A 20504-nucleotide genomic window follows, 5' to 3' on the forward strand; every position below is an offset into this window, starting at 1 on the left:
ACATGGTTCTCCCAGATCAGAGTCCGCGCACTTAACCACTACACCATAGGGTAGGACAGAGAAGTGTTTAGAGAGAATTCCCTGGGCCGAAGGTACAAAAAAGGTCAAGATGTTGAAAGTTCATGGACACTGGAAATTAGATGATAGTTTTCCCACTAAGACAGTACCCTAGTATGGGATGAGGGAAGAGAGAGGAAAAAGATGCCAGTTAGTGGTTAAGAACCACACGGGGACCATTAAAAAGTATTTACAAATGTAATCCCAGAGTGTGCTTCAGCCTAGGGTCCTGAGGACCACTGAACTTGGGCTAAGAGCTAGGGCTAGAGCATGGATAGGTACAATGGTTTCAATTGGATCTGAATTACAGAAGGCATAAAGTGCTGTTTGGCTAGGCAAGGGAAGAAGGCCAGCTATGCTAGGCCTAATCAGTTAAGTGCCAGATGTTTCCTATTGGCAGTCACAAGAGCTGAAGTTTCACACCCTTATTTAATTCTTTACCTGAGGTAGGTGCAGAAGGCCTGAACACCTAGGCAGATAATTAATCTAGACCATAGTCCTAGGCCACAAGGTCCTTTGGTAGAAGGTCTGGACTCCCAGAAAACTGGTATGTTTAATTACTATTGGATGACACTTGATCTGATCTGTGTACTCCCTGGCATGTCATTGGGACTAGCAGTGGCTATGCCCAAGAATCATTATCTTAGTGGTATTAGATGCTCAGAACTGGCATGCCAGAGCCCCAGAAAGATCTCTGCCCAGAAGCATCCTGACAATAGCTTTCTAATTCAGTCTAGGATATTATTTTGTTCCTGTGTAATGTGTTGGGTTCTGTTAAATAGTGGGTTCAATGGATGAGCAGGCTCGAGTCCAGTGATCAGCTCAACTTTATTTGTGATTTCAGCAAGAGCAAGACAAGACCCCAGAGCTGCAGCTCTGTTAAATAGCATGCAATTGCCACAACCAAACACAACCCACTCCCAGTGATAGGCTATTTACATAACATTACTACTTGATTGGTTACTTCCAGAGTCCTGGTAGGCTATTGTTCTTGTGCTCCAAGCTGAGCCAGTCTCTGGTGTGATATATCTGGAATGGTTCAGTCCCAATACATAACAGGTTCATTGACCATCCTGTAGTAAAATGGATAGTAAAGAGTTAACTGGGACTGGGTTATGGGTTGGAAGAAAACTCCACCCTCCTGGACTGTTCTCTTTTTCTTAGTTTCGGTTTCTGGGTTAGTCTGAAGTTAGTTGCAATTAAGCAGTTGTGTTACATTCAGCCACTCATGTGAGTACAGCAATTTATTTCATTATCACTGTGAGATCACAAAACGTCCCTAGGAGTTCGCTTGCACAGCTGAACTGGTGTATTGTTCTGTGCAGCTTTAAGGCAAGTTTGAAGCCATATTGGAGTAGGTTTACTGTGCTGCCAGTGGTGTACCAAGGGTGTGTGTGGTCCACCCCAGGTGCAGCTTAAGGAAGGCTTTTGAAGGGGACCCTCGAAACCAGTGTTATCCTGCTGCCTCCAGCTGAACATCTTTCTTTTCATTTTTAAGATGCAGTTCTAGCAGCAGCCACTAGGGGCACAGGAAAGTCTGAGCATAGCAAAAAGCTCTTGACTAAGCTTCCCTTTTCTCCAAGACTTTAGCAAACTTCCTTAACAGATTGTGCTGATAGCTGCTATAGTAATTGCCGGAGAGAGAGCAAAGATCAAGTCCAGTGGCAGGTTTAAGACCAACAAAGTTTTATTCAACAATAAGCTTTCATGTGCATGCACACACACACCGTTTTTCAGAGCAGGGGAGGGAGGGGGGATTTTTCTGACAAGCACAATTTACATTCACCCTGCTTTGAGGCCTGATCATACACACCCACATTAAAATAAATGAAAGGGGTGCAGGAAAGAGATAATTTGGGATAAGGGGAAAGGCGACTTAAAAGGAAATTATTTTGGCTTATTCTGAAAAGGGTTCTTTTAGATTAGATTTCTCTGTGTCTATCTGGGAGTTTATTTTCTTTCAAAAAGACCCTGATTAGGAATTACAGTACTTGGATTGGATTCCATTGTTTAATGAGTGGAAGTAGATGGCTAAGTATTTAAAAATATGTTTAGGGTGCCATATGTTCCAGTTCAACACGTCTCCTTCTCTCCCCTCCTAGTTCACTGGCTACCTTTCTTCACATTACCCCCCCCCCTTTTGCTTTTTTTAACTGTTTCATTATCATCACTAGCACTGACTGGATTTTGTGCAGTTTGAAATCAATACATTATTTGACTTGGAGAGATCCCCCTCTCCATCAGATGGGGAAAAAAAAGAGAAACCTAACAGCACAGCTTGCAATCTTTATTAGTGGAAAAGAGCACGAATTCAGTAGCACCTTAATTACTAACAAAATTTGTAGCAGAGCATTAGCTTTCATGAGTCACTCCTCACTTCTTCAGATACAACTAGAATGTGAGTCCATCTGTCCTTATATCTTGGAGAATGGAGTGATTTCAGATACTGAATGACAATAGCAAGCATTGGTAATGGGACAGGAAACCTAGGTCTCAGTTCAGTCCAGGAGGATGCATTGCCTTGAGTTTCATTATCAGTTGCAATTCAACAGCCTCTCTTTCTAATCTCCCTTTGAAATTTCTTTGTAAGAGAACTACTACTCTTAGTTCATTAACTGAATGTCCCGGAAGTTTAAAATGTCCCCCCACTGGTTTTTGAATGTTGTAGTTTCTAATGTCAGACACATGTCCATTTATTATTTGCATCCTCCTGGACTGAACTGAGACCTAGATTTCATTACCTGTGCTGATATCTCCACTCCTACTACTTCTCTGCATATCACACCTAATTCCAATTCCAATAACCTTTATTGGCATACAGATACCTAATTCAATCAAGCCTGCTATTGTCATTCACCTGCTATTGCCATTCAGCATCTGAAATTACATTTATAAAGTTTATATCTTCAGTACCTGGTGTTACGTTTTATGGCACTCATGGCCCAGACCCAACAAAGTGACATTTATGTCAGATCTAGCCCTCATAAAAAATGAGTTCAACACCTCCGGTCTAGCCTTTCTCTCTCCCTTTCCTTGCACCCAGCACAGCCAGATCTTAAGAAACGGTAGTTAGGATGTTGCAGCAAGATAAAACAATAGTTCCCTCTCTTACTTTCTCTCTCTTCCACATGTTTCTCATTCATTTCTGTCTTTCTTCACCTAATTTTTCTGTGCCCCCCCCCCCAAGATCTCAGAAGTTAAGTAGGACCAAAATGGAGGCAGGCAGTGGCAAACCACCTCCAAATATCTCAAAAAAAATAAAAACCCTACGGGGTCGCCAAAAGTCAGCTATGACTTGATGGCCAAAAAAAGAGGAGGGTGGTGTTAAAAATTATCCACCCTGGGTACTAAATATTGAAATTTTTCTGTATGGAAAACAGATCAGCCAATATCATAATGCCCCTATATAAATCAATGGTGCAACCTCATTTGGAATACTGTGTGCAGTTCTGGTCACCACACCTTAAAAAGAATATTACAGCTTTGGAAAAAGTGCAGAAAAGGGCAACTCGAATGATAAAAGGGTTGGAACACTTTCCCTATGAGGAAAGGTTAAAGCGCTTAGGGCTCTTTAGCTTGGAGAAATGACGACTGAGGGGTGACATGATTGAGGTTTATAAGATTATGCATGGGATAGAGCAGGTAGAGAAAGAGGTACTTTTCTCCCTTTCTCACAATACAAGAACGCGTGGGCACTCCATGAAATTGCTGAGCGGTCGGGTTAGAACGGATAAAAGGAAGTACTTCTTCACCCAAAGAGTGATTAACACTTGGAATTCACTGCCACAGGAAGTGGTGGCGGCTACAAGCATGGACGGCTTCAAAAGGGAATTAGATAAGCATATGGGGCAGAGGTCCATCAGTGACTATTAGCCACAAGGTATAGATAGGGGCTCTGGGGCAAGTGATACTCTGTCTTCCTGGTGCTTGGGGGGGGGGTCAACAGTGGGAGGGCTTCTAATGTCCTGGCCCCACTGGTGGACCTCCTGATGGCACCTGGTATTTCTGGCCACTGTGTGACACAGAGTGTTGGACTGGATGGGCCTTTGGCCTGATCCAGCATTGGCGTCTCTTATGTTCTTATGTTCTTAAATAGGCTAGGTATGCCACTGTGTGCTGCCCGACTGTCTTTCGTAGGCACTCAGTGGCACTTTAGCATAAGTGTCAGGTTTGCCTTGCAAATTGGTCCTAAAGTATTTAGACATTTCTATTTGCAAATTACAGTAGAAACAGCCAGGATGATAAAATCTTCACCATTAACCCATCCAGTCATTGATCAATATAATGGAAAGACTCATTCAAGTTTAATGGATACTCTACGGGGGGGGGGAAAGCAGTCAAGTGGCTTACAGAAAAGTCAGCATAGAGATTAAAATGGAATATAACTATTTAATTTTCTGGATCACAGAAGAATGATAGCACAAGTAATTTATTTAATAAGACTTTGCAGAATGCATTTGGTTGGCTGTAAATCTAGAAGTCACAGGGAGAAATGCTGACGTCTTCTTCTGCATTTCCGGGAAGAAGCGACAAACATATTATTGTGATCCCATACCATGTGCTTTTACTGCTTTATGATTTCTTCCCCCACAGTCATCATAGTTTAGTGGAATATTTGTCATTTCCCTATGTTAATATGTTATGCCTAATCAGAGTTGCCCTTGTTGGACAGTGTGCTGTCAAATAGGCAAATGCTTTTTTAATTTTTTGAATTAATTTTTCAAACAAAAGAACAAAAAGGAATGACCACCCCTCAAGACAAACAAACAAGAAAGAGCCTTCTAAATTAAAAAAACATAGAAACAAAATTACAGGGGAGGAAAACATCCAAAATACAAAGGGAAGACAATGTGGAATCAAGTTACTGACAGAGGGTTTAAGATGTAACATATTTTTCAATTTATCTAACAAGATATAACTGAGAGAAAGTTAATAATGGCACAGGGGATTTTTAAAAAGATAATTCTTTGTATACTTTATACTTAATTCCTTTTCCATAGTTTGAGAAAGGGTTTAAATAGATGTTGAATACCTTTCTGATTCGTATAGGAAATAAAATCATGCCACGTTTTAGAAAAATCTGGCATTTTAGCTTTACCTTTGGCTACTCTAACCTGAAATATGCAAATGTTATACCAAAATCATTGGTTCCACCTCCTCTGTTTTTTCTGATGCTGTATTGGTGCTACAGAGGTAAGGTCTCCTACTGTACTCTGCTGTGTTAAGAACCCAAGAAGAGCCAGGTTGGATCAGACCACAGGCCTCTCAGCTTCAGTGCTGTGTTCGCACAGCTTCCTGTGCTTCCATTCTGGCTAGTAGCCATTGATAGCCCCATCCTCCATGAATTTGTCCAGTCCCATTTTAAAGCCTTCCAAGTGAGAAAAGGCAATGTCTGGTGTACAAAGAAGAAGAGAGGAAGACCCTGCAGGGGGCAGCAAGAAGACAGATAGGATAGTGAGTCTAGTAACATCTCTCCTGTTAAGTGTCATTCCTTGGCTGTCTCTGGATTGCTACTCTCAGGGCAATTTCCCCCTTCTTGGAAGTGCCACACTCAGTCTTACATTCTCTCTCAGCTAGAGATATAGTTAGGAACCTATCTCTGCCTCTCTTTCCTATCAAGTATGTTAAGTCCTAAATCTACTCTTTAATCAGGTTGTGCACCATTGCTGTGTTAATTGCCCTGCCAAACCCAGTTGGCAGCTATCACCACATCTGTGGCAGCAAGTTCCACAATTTAACTGTGCATTGTGTGTAGAAGTACTTTTACAAGAAGTTTCAACCACCTGTTGATGCAGCCCGTCTTTGACCTACTTCACGTTTCTTGCAGCTGCCATTGTTTCCATAGTAAGCATATGCAGTCTAGCACCTAAGGACTGAAATACATAAGATGAGAGAGTTGGGACTGGTTTATGTATTAATGGGCTACACAGGTAGCTCTGCAATGGTGCAAATCATGCCAGGGCCATTTCAGGTCAGGAAAATGGTACAGGGAAGAAGTTGGATCCCTTTCTTCCCCTGTGCTATGTTCATTATCCCAACGAGCATCCAGCATGCTTGGGAACTCAGCTCCCAGCCGTGTAATGTGTGGCTGATGGCATGAGTGCCCGGCCATCTTGTACGGTTCAGTCATCCTAAGTATTCTGGGGCACATGTTGAGGCACCCTGGTTGCTCAGAACTCAGCCGGTGCGTGATACATTATGTCTTTTAGGGATGTACTGCTGACATTTTAATATATATATTATGCATTTACTGTAGGAAGTAACACTGGGGTAGCTGTAGACAATGAGCTTGATGGGTCAGGTGTGAAGTGGCTGAAATGCCAAGTACCTCCACTGCAGACTGACTTTCCTGCACAGATGTGGCATGGTGAAAGTAGGCTCATGAGTGCATTTATCATGCATTAGTTCCCATTTTGAAAAACCTTCAGAATTTGTGCCCTAGAGTGAAGCCAGCATAAGATCTCCCGTCCAGGCTAAAATGGAGTTGTACATGTCAGCCCATAGGGAATTTACCATAGAAAACAGAATCATATGAATTTGTCCTTAGATTTAAATTATTTGATTTCCTTAACTGAGGCCCCGTTCATACGAGCCCATTTGGGACGGGAGTGGGACGGAACAGGGGCGGAGCAAACGGACGCGATCCCACCTCAACATCTGGGGAGCGTGCCGTCTCCGTCCCTGATCCGGCCCAAATGGCGCTACCCCGCTGCAAAAACGAACCACCTATCTAGGTGGTTGCAGCCGTCTGGAGCGCCCCAAGCCGGCCGTGGGATCCCGCCGCAGCGTCTCAACGTTGGAGCGGCTCTATTAGCCGCACTTTTGCTTCGTGGTTTCCCTGCCGTATGGCAGGGGCCTGAGTAGCTAGACATGGAGCTATTCGGTAAACTGCAAATAGCATGCTTGCTTTTATTATATAAATTATATCCCTTGGCTGATAAGCAGAACTCACTTGTAGCTTTGGAAACCTCCTTAGACACATTGGCTATGGTCCAGAAAGCCCATTTATTAATCATTACTACTTAAAAGACCTGTTTGGGGAATTGAGAGGGCAGCATTGCTGTTTCCAGAGAACCCTCCCATCACCTGTCTAAAATGTGTTCATTGTTCTTAATTCACAGCAGACAGTACTGTTCATGTGTCTATCAATGTGTGTCTTCAGAGGAAGAACATGCCCTGAGTACTGCATGCAGAGATTTCACCTTTCCTGCTGCAGCTTTATTTGCATGTGTGTCTTACAGCAAGTCGGGGAGAGACCATGACTGAGTGGTAGAGCCTCTACTTGGCATGCTTAAAGTCCCAGTTTCATTCTCTGGTATCTCTAGCTAAAAAGATCAGGTGAGGCAAAAGACATCAGTCTATGACTCTGGAGAGCCACTGCCAGTCTGAGTAGACAATATTGACCTTGATGGACCAATGGTCTGATTCAGTATAAGGCAGCTTCATGTGTTCAAACCTGCATGCAGCAACCCATTTCTGCTTGCAGGCTGTCCTCTCTGAGGAGCTTAAGTGTGTGGATGTTCTAGTTCACACTCAGAATCCCTCTGTAAAGCTAGCATGTTGGACTGGATTCAAATGATTGTCAGTGAACATCCAATTTATCAATTAAGCACCTGAGACCTATTGTTTTAGGGTTGCATTCTTAATTACGCAAAGCCGAACACAGTAGAACCCTCTTCTTTTGGCAGTGTAACATTCTTTCATTTGACATAGGTTGAATCACCTGTTCTTGCTTGACAATGAACATTGTGTGATATTACCTGTGGTTCCCTGCCGTATTTTAGAGCTGTGCTCTCACTGTTCTGTGCTTGTACTACATATGGCATGCGAGTTATGAAATGATTTCTTTTCCCCCATCGCTTCAGTTAATTGTATGCTTTTTCCCCCCTCTTGTGCTGTGCGGCTGATAACCACGCTAGGACCCTGCAGTGGGACACAGATCCTTCAGTGCTGCAGCTCCAGTCTGACTCTGAACTTGGGTATTTGTCCACTCTTGCTTTTTAAGATATTATTACTTTATTTGCAAGGATTCTGTTGAAATTGCGTCTTGAATGGGCTTCTTCTGTGTCATCCTGTGTATTTTAAAGAAATACAGTCATCCCGAATCATCAACATCCTAATCTGGCTACATGAAATTTACAAAATTTGTGAGAAGCTATTTTTTTTCCTGAGAAGAGGAAACTAAAACATTCTGAAAAGGATTGTTTCTGATTATTTATTAAATGCGATAGGGAACAGTGGTGAAACCCGATCAAAATGACGGTGTGACATTGACCACCCCCTTAATCTCCATTTAAACGGGTGGGAAATTCTGGGGAGAAAAGAATGCCTGGGATTTTTCCAAAAGAAAACTACTCATTTCATTGCAGATGAAATGTGCTTACAGTGGCATGTATGTGGACAGCATGACATGCATGTATAATCACGCGTACGTCTAGAAAGTAATAAAAAGGCAAAGTTGTTCTTCACTTTGTTCTGTGTTCATTGTGGGAAACATTCCATTTTGTTCCTTCCTGGACCTAGTGTTTTAACTTTTGAATTAATATCCCACCTCATTCTCCACATCCATTATCCATACAACAACAACCCCATGAGGTAGGTTAGGCTGAGATCAAGGCCCAAGATCACCCAGTGAGCTTCCATGGCTGAGCGGGGCTTCTAACCTGGTTGCCCTCGGTCCTAGTTAAACAGTTTGACCACTATGCTATGCCAGCCTCAGTCCTTTAAGTAATGTGCAAATGTAACTTTAAATTAATTAGACCATGGAGGAATCGTTTTAAAGAAATCAAGCAGCAAGTATAAGGCTGGACAACTGTCTGTCTGTCTGTATAGTGCACTGACACACCAAAAGGATGTTTCACTTTAAACAGAGTTCAGTTTAGTTACAGTTTTGCTATAAAGCTTATAAAGGTTCCCTTGCTCGAAAGCCAGTCAAATCCGACTCTAGGGTTGCGGTGCTCATCTCCGTTTCAAAGCCGAAGAGCCAGCACTGTCCGAAGACGTTTCCGCGGTCATGTGGCCAGCATGACTAAACACCAAGGCGCATGGAATGCTGTTACCTTCCCACTGAAGTGGTACCTATTTATCTACTTGCAATTTCTTGCTTTCGAACGGCTAGGTTGGCAGGAGCTGGAACTAGAAACGGGAGCTCACTCCGTCATGTGGCACGCTCGGGTCTCGAACTGCTGGACTACCGACCTTCCACAGCCTGCAGTTCAGCGTCTTAACCACTTGAGCCACCGCAGCTCCTTATAAAGCTTATACATATATACATATTCTTACTAGAATAAAGCCAGTGGGGGGAAAGGGGGAATGGAAACAGGAGAAAAGTGGTACTGCAAGATCTCTTCCACCTCTTGTACAGAATTACAGCCCTCATACTAGCTCTGCCCTAAAACATCAAGCAATGTAATCTCCTTCATGGCAAAGTCTAGTGGTAAAGGTTCTGGCGATGTTAATGAATTGGGCATTGTACTTTAGAAGGTTTGTGGCTTTCATTCATGTTCACAGTTTAACATTTGGAAGCTCCGAGTTTTACTTTAAACATGGAGCGCAAGCCCCTGTTCTGCTTCATGGCAGTTGCAGACAGTTCTGAAACTGGTTCTGCTCTGCTGTTCCCCATCTCACCCCTCATTCAAGAAGTCAAATGCTCTGGAGGGGCACATGCCACCTTCCCAGGCAACCTGTTGTTTGTGGAAGTGCACCTCAGTCCCCAACTAATGTTTTGTTTTGTTTGTTTCCTTGTTCTAGTCGCCGTCTGCACAAGCTAGGTGTTTCAAAGATTACCCAGGTAGACTTCTTACCTCGGGAAGTGGTGTCATATTCAAAGGAGACTCAGACACCTCTGTCTACTCATCGGTCTGAAGGTAGGTGCTCCTTATAGAGTGCCTTCATCGTTTTGAAATGTAATGACTTTGATCAGTGATAATATTATGTGAGACATCTGCAGCTCACCGTTGGACTGATTATTCAGATGACTGCCTGTCTGGGACCTGTGTGAAGTCTTTCCCAGCCCATTGCTCTCACTGGTTTCTCCTCCTCCCTCAATTCGCCTCCTCTTCTCCCCCTCTTCTCAGTCTCCATACATCTGTTCAAATGTCATCTTTTCAGTCCACTTTGCTGAGGAAATAAGCCTGATTTGTTAGCTCATGGGCCTTGTGCAGACGCAGCACCAAATGGGCCATTCCCTATGTTCAGCCACCTCTTTGTCTCGGTTCCTCTTCCTGCCTTCTGTTCCTAGGCTCCATGATTTTTTTTTCTAAGCAAGCCGACATGTTCTTTCTCTCTATGAATTTACGCAATCTGCTGATGAGGACATTTTTGTTATGCCTTTTGTACTGGAGTATAGTAGGGGGATACCCATGTATAAAATGCAGAAGCAGCACATCAGATGCAAAGGAAGCAGCATTTCCCCTTTCCTGTTCACTGTTCATATGTGTTCTAAAGGATGTGTTTGAAATACATTGTACATAGTACAGTCTGCACCTGAATACTACAGGAAGTAACCTTGAGCATTTTCCCAGAATAGTTCATGCTGTCACATCACAGTGCACTAGCCCATGACGTGATTTTTTTAAAAAGCTAACTGCCATATTCAGGCTATAATTTTAAAAAATGTTTATTGTTGTATTTTCTGTTTTCTAAATTGAATTTGTAGACTGCCTTGAAGGCCAATGCAAAGGAGAGATGGTATAGATTTTTTTAAAAAATGAAACATAAATCAGAATCTGCACATGATGAAATGTTGTTGCAATGAAAGTATTCTGTATGGGTTTAATAAAAATTTTCAACAAAATGCTTTATGTAAAATTTCAAGTATATAGTAAGACAGGAGAGATCTTGAAAATGCTTTACTTAATTACCTTGGTTTTTAAGGAAATTTATAGATTCTGAGGACAGCAAATGTTTCTATAATACGCTGGATGAGTTGGGATGATCTTTTCAAATTTTTGGCAGGAACCAGCACACACAGTCCCTTAAAATGATCTTGTTTCTTATAGGGTGCGTTCAGATGGGGCATTTATACTGGTATAAACTGCTGCGGTTCCAACCAGTGCAATTTGATCCAGAAGAAACGTGATCACACTCACCTCCTGACTGCGCAGCACATCGCGATATGCCCGTTCACACTACCGACGCGCAGTAGTGCATGTCGGCGGGTTTTGATTTTTTTTTTTACATTTTGCACATGCGCATAGGCAGCCATCCACAGAGTTGAGATCTTCACGCAGGCGCAAAACACCCCATCCTGAAAAGTGTGCCCTGAAGCGAAGACGTCCCTTTAAATTTTTACTCTGAAACTGGCCTCCGTGAGGTCCCGGACTCGTCTAAAGCCTTACACTAGGCCCCCCCTTTTTTGTTTTACAAATGCCGGGGCAAAGCTTTGCCCAAGCGCACATAAAAAAAATGGCAGCCGAAAAGCGGAAGCCTCGGGCTTCTGAACGGAAGTGGCTAGACACCAGCGGAGAGCGATCAGACGGGGATAATGCGGTTGGAACCAGTGTACTCAGGATACCACCATGTGGGGACCTAGTAGTAGAATACAACGGTTAAAGGCTGTTTGCAACAGTTAGGGATGGAAGGCAGATGTTTACCATGTGATCGCCCGTAAGTACACTGATTCCAATCGGCATCTATATCGGCATAAATGCCCCATCTGAACGCACCCATAGGTTCACAGAGTCAGGTGGGTAGCTGTTCACAGAGGTTCACAAAGGGCAGTTTTATCTTAGATGGCTTTTGTAATAGCAGCGTCACATCACAGATTCTCACACAATGGACTTGATCACATGACGAAAGTGATCATACAAACTAGTTATACTCATGCTCATAGAACTGCAAGGCGGTGCATTCATTTTTGCTATCAGATGTAAAGTGTGGAAGGTTTATAAAAGAAGAGAAGGAACATAAAATGCAAACTGCTTTAGACAATAAAGGATATATGTCACGGCTATGTACTAGCCCCTTTGGAGTGTGACACTAAGCTCAAATAGAAATGTTTCTTCCTGCTATACATCAAAATTAACCTCAAGATTAACCTAGTTTTGTGACTGTAAAGTTTTCCTTTATGTACAAAAAACTAGTTTGTATGATCACTTTCGTCATGTGATCAAGACCCAGGACTATCTCATTTAGATCAGCCTTGCAGGCAACTCGTTATAATCAGAGGGTTGGATCCAGTCAGCATTTTCACACAACCTTGCCCAATTCTACTGGTCTGTGATAAAGGGGAAGAGTTTTACCTCAGCAACCTCTAAACCTTGAATCCTTGTATTTATGTAGGCAGCCGGGCCTACTTGAAATTTTCTAGATAAATAAACAGTAATTGACACTTTACATATTTCTAGAATGGTCATAGTTTAGAATGTATTCTGGGGTCAAACCTGGAGCTGTCGGTGGACGGGGGTTAGGAGAATGTTATGCTGTGGTAGTCAAGAAAAAGAAGGAAAAATGGGCTTTGAGGAGGATTTGACTGTTGGTTGATGAATAAAGGTTGGAAGATGGTTTTACAAACAAAAAGAGAGTAAAGAAATATGGAATCATTGAAGCAGAATCATGTACATTTGTAACTCTAATGGTATTTTATTTGTGCTATGTGGTTTCAAACTATACTAAAACACTGTTTCTTCTTCAAAAGATGGAATTAAATTGCAGTGTGTCTAACTACAGCCTTCTGAATTTGTTGAAAAGCTGAAACCTAGCTAAGCCCAACCTGGGATCAGTCAGCATAAAACTGATTGGAAATTATGATTGTGGAGTGTGTTGGAACTGGAATTTATAAATAGTACAAGTTTATTGTCTTCTTTCAAACATTAAGGTTTTCGAAAGGACTTTTCACATGTTTCAGACATTTACAAAGAGTGCCCTCTAGTGGTGTAATTGAAGATTAATACAGTGGATAAAACAGAGAAGAAAGTGATTAGATGGTGTGATGAAGGCACTTAAGGTTAGACATAGTTCTGCCCCAGTTGTGTAGAAAGAGAGGGCAGGAGTCTGATTTTAATAGAAAATGGAAGAGCAGATGGGGAGGGAAAAATCTCTCCTCGCTGAGTCCCTGCAGTTTACCTTCGTGAATGCTTTTCTGTTCTCATCAAACGTTCTTTTTTCCTTCTGTGACATCTGATTTGGGTCTGAGGCTGCAATCCCGTGCACACCCACTTTGGAGTCTCGTAGATGTCAGTGGGGTTTTCTTCAGAATAAACATGCAAAGGGTCACAATTCACAGCTGCATCTCATTCTTCCAGAAAAAGATACTTTTACTCTCCACATTAACTGTAATTTTCCTCATTTCTTCACAGTGGCAGGATTGGGAGGAATTGATGAAATAGTTTTTATATTCATTTATTTTAAATATCCTGCCTCTCTTTCTCAAAGAAAAAAAAAGCTTTGATGAAGACAAACAATTCTTACATTCTTGAAAAAGGGTTAGACAGTGTCATGGATGGTTCTGACTATCTTTAAACAGGGAGGTTAAATGGAGTTCCATCTTCAGAACTGACGCCTCCCTCATCTTACTAATTATTCAGTGTACAGAACCCTGTCCTCATTTGTATTCATTCATGATAATATCCCAATGTAATTATACCTCTGTAGAGGAGCACTTTTAAAATTCACGATCACCTCCCCCCCAGTTTTCTAAACAATGTCGTATATGAATTTCAGTTCTGTTACGACCATTGCTTCCAGAAGAAAGTGAATAATATTTTAATACTTATGATTCATGGGATTCCCCCCACTTAGTAGCTATTTATTCTATTATTGTCATTAAGTGTGCACTATAAAATGCTTCTTGAGTGGATGCAACATAGTAGCGGTCATTTCATTGAAAGAAGTCAGCCTTCTGTTTCCTATATTGGATGTACAATTTCTGCAACTGAACGTGTCACTCAGCAGAAGCAGTCTAATAATTTATATTTAAAAAAACCCCTCAGGGTCCAAATCCTACACACTGTGTCACTTCCGTAAGTGTGCGGTGAGTGACCAACCTAGTGGGTATCTAAAGGTTTAATTTGACAAGCAAGATCAATTAGTGTTGAATTGAATGATCAGATTTCTTGCTCCTTGATGGTGCCCAGCGAATATTCCAGGAATGACTGGAGGCTCAATTGAAGCTTACAGCAGGTGGGCGGGGTCTCGCACATGGCCCACCAGGGCTCTTCCAGGAACTTCCCCCCACTGCCTCCTCGCTGATGAGTCTTGCTCTGCTGCCTACTACAGAACTGGTGATCTCTTTCTCCACCAGAGAGCTCTGTCATTATGTCCCAGGGAGCAGATTCAGCCTTCCAACTGTGTGGCTATCAATCTGGTCTTTAAGTCTGGTATCCCAGTTCAAAGCATTAGACCAAATGAGTTGCTGGGACACCTGGTGACAATTGGTGCAAACTGAGAGCTAATGGCCTTGACCTCAGGGTCTCCTAACTAGCTGCAAGACATCTCCCTGTGCCTTTGCCCTCTTCTCCATATCCTGACATCTGAAACTAGTATTGAGCTGTGCATTGGGAGGCGAGCCTGGTGACACCTGTATGCAAATAGGAGCCCAGCTGGGATTTTCATTCTTTGCAGGGAAAGAGCACGGCACAGTTAACCCATGAACAGCTCGCAGATCAAGCTGTATTCTCGTGCCAGCTAGACAACAACATGCACAGGTATTTTGTTTACATGCCATAAATGTATACCGATAGAATAGCTGGAGGTATAAGCATTCATGAGAGCATAATAAGAAAACTTAAATGAGGATCATCCATGATTGTTTTGCCAATTTATTTTTAATCAAATGGCAATGAACCTTTTAGGATTTGGAAGCGGTAAGCTTATAAAATGGGGTTTGCTGGAGTCAAAAGCATTTGTTAACACACCAGCAGATCGGTATAAACAAAAGGGAAACAATTCTTACGCAGCAGCCAGTATGTACAAATACTAGGGAAACAATGCTTGCACAGCCTAGTGAGTGATGGGCAAACAAGCCCCTCCCTTGAACTAGTCAGCAGACAGAACTCTCTCTGAGCTGGCTGAGGTGCCCTCTGGTTTACATGCCACAGGAGATTTTACACCTGTGTTCTTAATCAGCCATTGTTAACCTTGGGAGGGATAACACTTCACAGGCCCTCCCAGTGCTGGCTGATTAGCTCTGTGATTGCCTTTGCTTCTCTGCCTATTAAAAGCATATACTCCCAAATTTAAAAGGAGGAGGAATAAACCAATAGTTGCTCATAGCATTTAGGTTCAGTTGTGGCACACCACCAGCTCCTCCAAACGATCTTTCACATTTCTGTTACAGTGATGCAGCAGATTATGTGGCTTGTTCTCTATTGTGCATTCTTCTCTGTTTTGGTAAATGCAAGTGGCTTTTCTGCCCACATTTAAATAACTTTTTTAATGTCACCCTTTGCAATAGCTATGATTGAGGAACAAAGAGCTGTCGCAGAGTATGAAAAGTTATCATGATACAAGTTGTGCATGTACGTTTTTGCTCATTTTTAAAAAGTTTGAAAAGTTGCAGCTAGTTAACTCAGTTATAATGATGGGAAGCAAGGTGTGGCTGTCATGGCAGACGGCTTTTAAAACTTGAGTGTGCTTAAAAAGCAGGCTGTGATGCAGCAGGACAGTATTGCTGTTCAAAACTAACGATACCTGCTTGTTCTGCTGGACCCTAATCCAAAGAACTAAGAGACAAATTCTCTGGATCCCAGGGGGCTGCTGAGCTGTTTCTTGAACGACATACCGCCATGCTGTGTTGAAAACTGAATTTGAAACTGAGGGCATATGACATTTGGAGAAGGAGGCAGAATGCTTTTCAAAGAAAAGTCAACAGTTGCATGGGGAAATTCTAGCACATGACCCTGCACAGAGTTAAAGGGCCAAACCACATGGGATGCTGAGGATCTGTGATTGGATTCCAAGATGTGAGTTTTAGCAACAAGAAGCAGTTGTGGGTGTAGCCAATACAGATAGAGGCCATGGCACTTGAGAATAGGGAATTTAACTTTCCTCACTCAGAAATGCCTTTCCCAGCTGCTTTAAGCCCCATGCAAAAGGGTCCCCCCCAGCTGATGGTTTTAAAACATGGTGCGCTTGCATGCAGGAAAGAGCTGAATCCTCTCTTCTTCTCTGACACTACAGCCCCAATACATTTTGCCCTTCCCTATGGCTTTTTAACATGCACTTCTGGGGAATGTATCTTGAACGATTTGAGTTAAAGGTAATCCTTAACCTATTGGAATTGAAACTTGGCTTTGCAACGTTCATACTGACTAACTGCAGGTCTGTAGAATGTGTCTCCCATGCAGCTGAATGCAGCTGAGCAGGTGTGTCTGTTGGCCCACTTGCTGCTTGATAAACTTCCTATCTGTTGTGCCTGTCTGGGGCAGCAAAAACAGAGAGGTTTTAAAGCACCATCATGTCATAAGATGCCTTCAGGTTGATGAGTTACTAGTTGTGCAGGCTGCCGAAAAGCGCTTTTGGGGATCAAATAAAAATACCTGTAGTATTCATCCTTAGCACTTAATTGGTTTTCTGTGCCAATGCAATTTGGGAAATGTTTTTAGGTAGAACTATTGCTGGTAGAACTGATGGTTCTACCGTCGGCTTTACTGGTAGACCATGGACATTGCCCTGTATTTGATATTTATACTTACTAAATGCCTTGTATTATATCCTATTGTGGGAAAGATTAAATGTCTTAGTATTGGGTGATACAGGTACAGGGCTTCTTTGCTATTTGTGACTTTCCATTGATACTTATGATTTTCCAGTTGTGAATTTGTGAAACTTACATGATGACTTGTTGATGAATGCTTATAAAGTTTCTGAATGAGATTTTAATGAGATATTGACATGTCATTTTTAATTTTTGTTGTTTATTGCGCACTTTTTGATAAAATATAAAAATATTTTATAGATTTACTTCTGGAATCTATATAGTGTTATTACTCTATTATTGATAGGTAGAACTGATGGGACACATAGCAGAAACAGTAAGCATGTTAAGTACTTCTTTTTAGTACATAATTTTTACCTCTGATTTTAGATGGGCTTCTTGGAATGTTTAATTCAAAGGAGAAAATGCATTGCTATAGTTCACTACATATGCTTAATGTTATCAAAAAGGCAACTGAATATATGCATGTTGGACATAGAATCACAGAATCACAGAGTTGGAAGGGGCCATACAGGCCATCTAGTCCAACCCCCTGCTCAATGCAGGATCAGCCTAGAGCAGTGATGGTGAACCTTTTAGAGACCGAGTGCCCAAACTGCAATCCAAAACCCACTTATTTATCGCAAAGTGCCAACACGGCAATTTAACCTGAATACTGAAGTTTTACTTTAGAAAAAACAACTCATACATTAACATAAGATGATCCAAACAAAGTAAGGAAAGCAATCCCAAATGCTTTCATTTACTTAAAATTATTTGGCAGAGAGTTCCACACTTTAGTGATGGTCTGGGCCTGGCTGGGGTGATGGCACACGTGCCCACTGAGAGGGCTCTGAGTGCCGCCTCTGGCACGCGTGCCATAGGTTCGCCACCACTGGCCTAGAGCATCCTTGACAAGTGTTTGTCCAGCTGCTGCTTAAAGACTGCCAGTGAGGGGGATCTCACCACTTCCCTAGGTGAAACAGATGAAACATTTTTTGTGCTTCAGCTCCCTGACTCTACAGCTTCAAGTGGGATCGGGCAAATAATCGTACTCATCCATAGCATTCATTATTTATCTTTATTGGCTTATTAACTAGGTCAGCTGCCTAGAGTCAAAGTAGAAATTTCATACATAACAAACTTTTGATTAAATCAAAGGAACAACAAGTATTCTGTTTTCCATTAAAACTTTGCCCATTCATTTTTACAAACAATACTGAATATTCAGAATTTGAAAATATTTCAAAACGAATTTCATTGCAAATAGTATTTTAATACCATATTCATACAAGTATCCCAAATATTTTAAAAAGGGGTTAAAAACACTTCAGATATTAGTGAAGGCCATTACAATCATAAGTGAAATTGAGCATACATAAAATCCAGAGGTTTATAGGAAACAGCAATAAAGATAACCTAGATAAAAATTGAAAAGCAGAATAAAATTGCCTAGCTCTTCTCCCAAAATAACAAAAAACATACAAATCAAGCTACAGTAAGTTGTATCCCAGCATGATTTGAGCTCAAATTTCCATCGCAGCCAAAACATACAAGGTCAGATATAGGCTTGCCAGGTCCCCCCCCCCAGCCATCAGTGGGGGATGGGAGGTTTGTGTTGTCAGATCCAGGTTGGGAAACTCCTGGGGGTTTGAGGAAGGAGTCTGGGGAGGACAGGGACCTCAGTGAGGCACAATGCCATAGAATCTGCCTCCCAAAACAGCCATTTTCTCCAGGGGAACTGATCTCTGTAGCCTGGAGATGATCTGTAATTCTAGGGGATCCCGAGTCCCTCCGGGAGGCTGGCATCCCTAGTCAGATATGACATGGTCTAATAAATCTTTAATTGGGTTATTCCAGAAGTTTCCTTTTGGTTCTTCTGTAGATAAGCTCTATGGTAAAGATAACCACATTTTAAAATTGACAATCCTATGTATACTTTCTTGGTAGTAAACCCAAGTAAATTAGGTGGAATTTATTTCTGATAAGCTTGGGTAGGATCGGCCTGTAAACGTCTTTAAAAAGCAAAGCTGCCGTAAATTGTAGGGCTCTATAAATAATAAATAATGATTACTGTATGTCTCAAAACCCAGTAATTTTTCTTTCAAACTAAATCACAGAGATATAGTCAATTATATATTCTATAGTTTTAATGTGTGTGGTGTTTTTTTTAAAGTCATAAACGGTTTTTTTAAAAAGTCTTAGAAACATTTATACCTAATGTTTTCCCTATCAGTGCTATTGGTTTTAAACTTCTGGGTTCTCGATTGTCCGAAAATAAATGGACACCCCTAATCTAGATGATCGCTTGAAGAGTCCATCCTAGCAGAATGGTGCTTAAAGTGGAAGATTGACAGTTCCTTGCTGTAAAATGCTGACTGCAGACACCATTATTCTCTTATTTCCCCATGTTCCCTACTTAAAAGAAATAGATCCCTGATCGACATTGTCAGTTGTTAAAAAAAAGTGTCTTCTTCATTAGTGACTCCTTTTATCAATCTACTGAATAACCGATTCTTCTTAGGGACTGGCCACATCTTGTAATAATTTTATGAGTATTACACAGCAAACATGATACTGTTAGTCATTCCTAAATCCCCCCCTCCCCTCCCCACAGTGTTTCTAATGTAACCAAAGGCGTTTGTGTTGTTATTAGTTTTGACAAACTGGATTGTGCCTTGGCCATTGTGAAGCCGTTCTATCTGCCCCACCCCCCACAACCCTCTGAGAGACAAAGAATTTTTAATGAATTTAATTAAAACTTTATGTGGTTCCTGGAGTAAACCTCCAGCTGCTTTGCCATTCTTTTTGGATGAAGGAAAGTTTCTTTAATGCATAATGATGTGTTTTATACGAGATATGTTTCAACCTCCTTCCTAGTAGCCCAAGGTCGTTTTCCATGTATGTCACAGTGGTGAAGTATTTTATAAACAGTCTCTTAAACGTCACAGTTAACAACTGAGTCAGTTTGAGTCAGTATGTTAACTGTACTGTCAACAGCGGTTCCTTTTGGATCAAATGGGACAGTGATTTGGATGGGTGCCATGATCTAGCCACCCTGGTGATAGAATGGCACTATTGTTTTTTTTAAAAAAACTACTTTTATTAGGATAATACACGTTCACCTTATATCAACTCCAATATATATCCTTTTCTTCTTACTCCCCCCCTTTTCGTAGGCTTCCAACAGCATACCCACCACCAGCTCAAACCTTAAATTCTAACATGTCTCTAATCTTTTATCATATAGCTATAGGTAACAAATGTTCACATATATATCATTATAAGTCCATTTCTTTTCTCTTTTACATCCACTTAATAATTTTCAAAGCAAATCAGATTGTCCTTCACATCCCGATATTCTCTAAATAGTCCTTAAAATCTTTCCAGTCCGCAAAAAATTCTTCCGCCTCCAAATCTTTCAGTTTTCTTGTCATTTTGTCCATTTCTACCATAAAAAGCAGTTTTTTAATCCATTCTTCTACCCCTGGTATTCTGTCCAGTTTCCAATTTTGAGCATACACTATTCTTGCTGCTGTTATCATATACCACATTAATGTCCTTTTTGTCATGTTAACTAGAATGGCACTATTGTTGTGACATTAGAGGTGGAGTGAAAACTGGAGTTGGAAGCAGGTTCTGTATGTGCTCTGTAAATCTTTAGAAACATACCGAAATCATAGCAGAGTCATATGCTGTGTAAAGGAAAATCACAATATAGGTGGCAAGTTTGAACTTGGCAAGGAGCTCACTTTTCGTACAGGTATGTTTGATCATGGGATGACTAGACATCAAGCTACATAGGACAGTG

This window comes from Gekko japonicus, unplaced genomic scaffold (genome assembly GCF_001447785.1).
Source record: "Gekko japonicus isolate JY-2015 unplaced genomic scaffold, Gekko_japonicus_V1.1 scaffold154, whole genome shotgun sequence".
NCBI lineage: Eukaryota > Metazoa > Chordata > Lepidosauria > Squamata > Gekkonidae > Gekko > Gekko japonicus.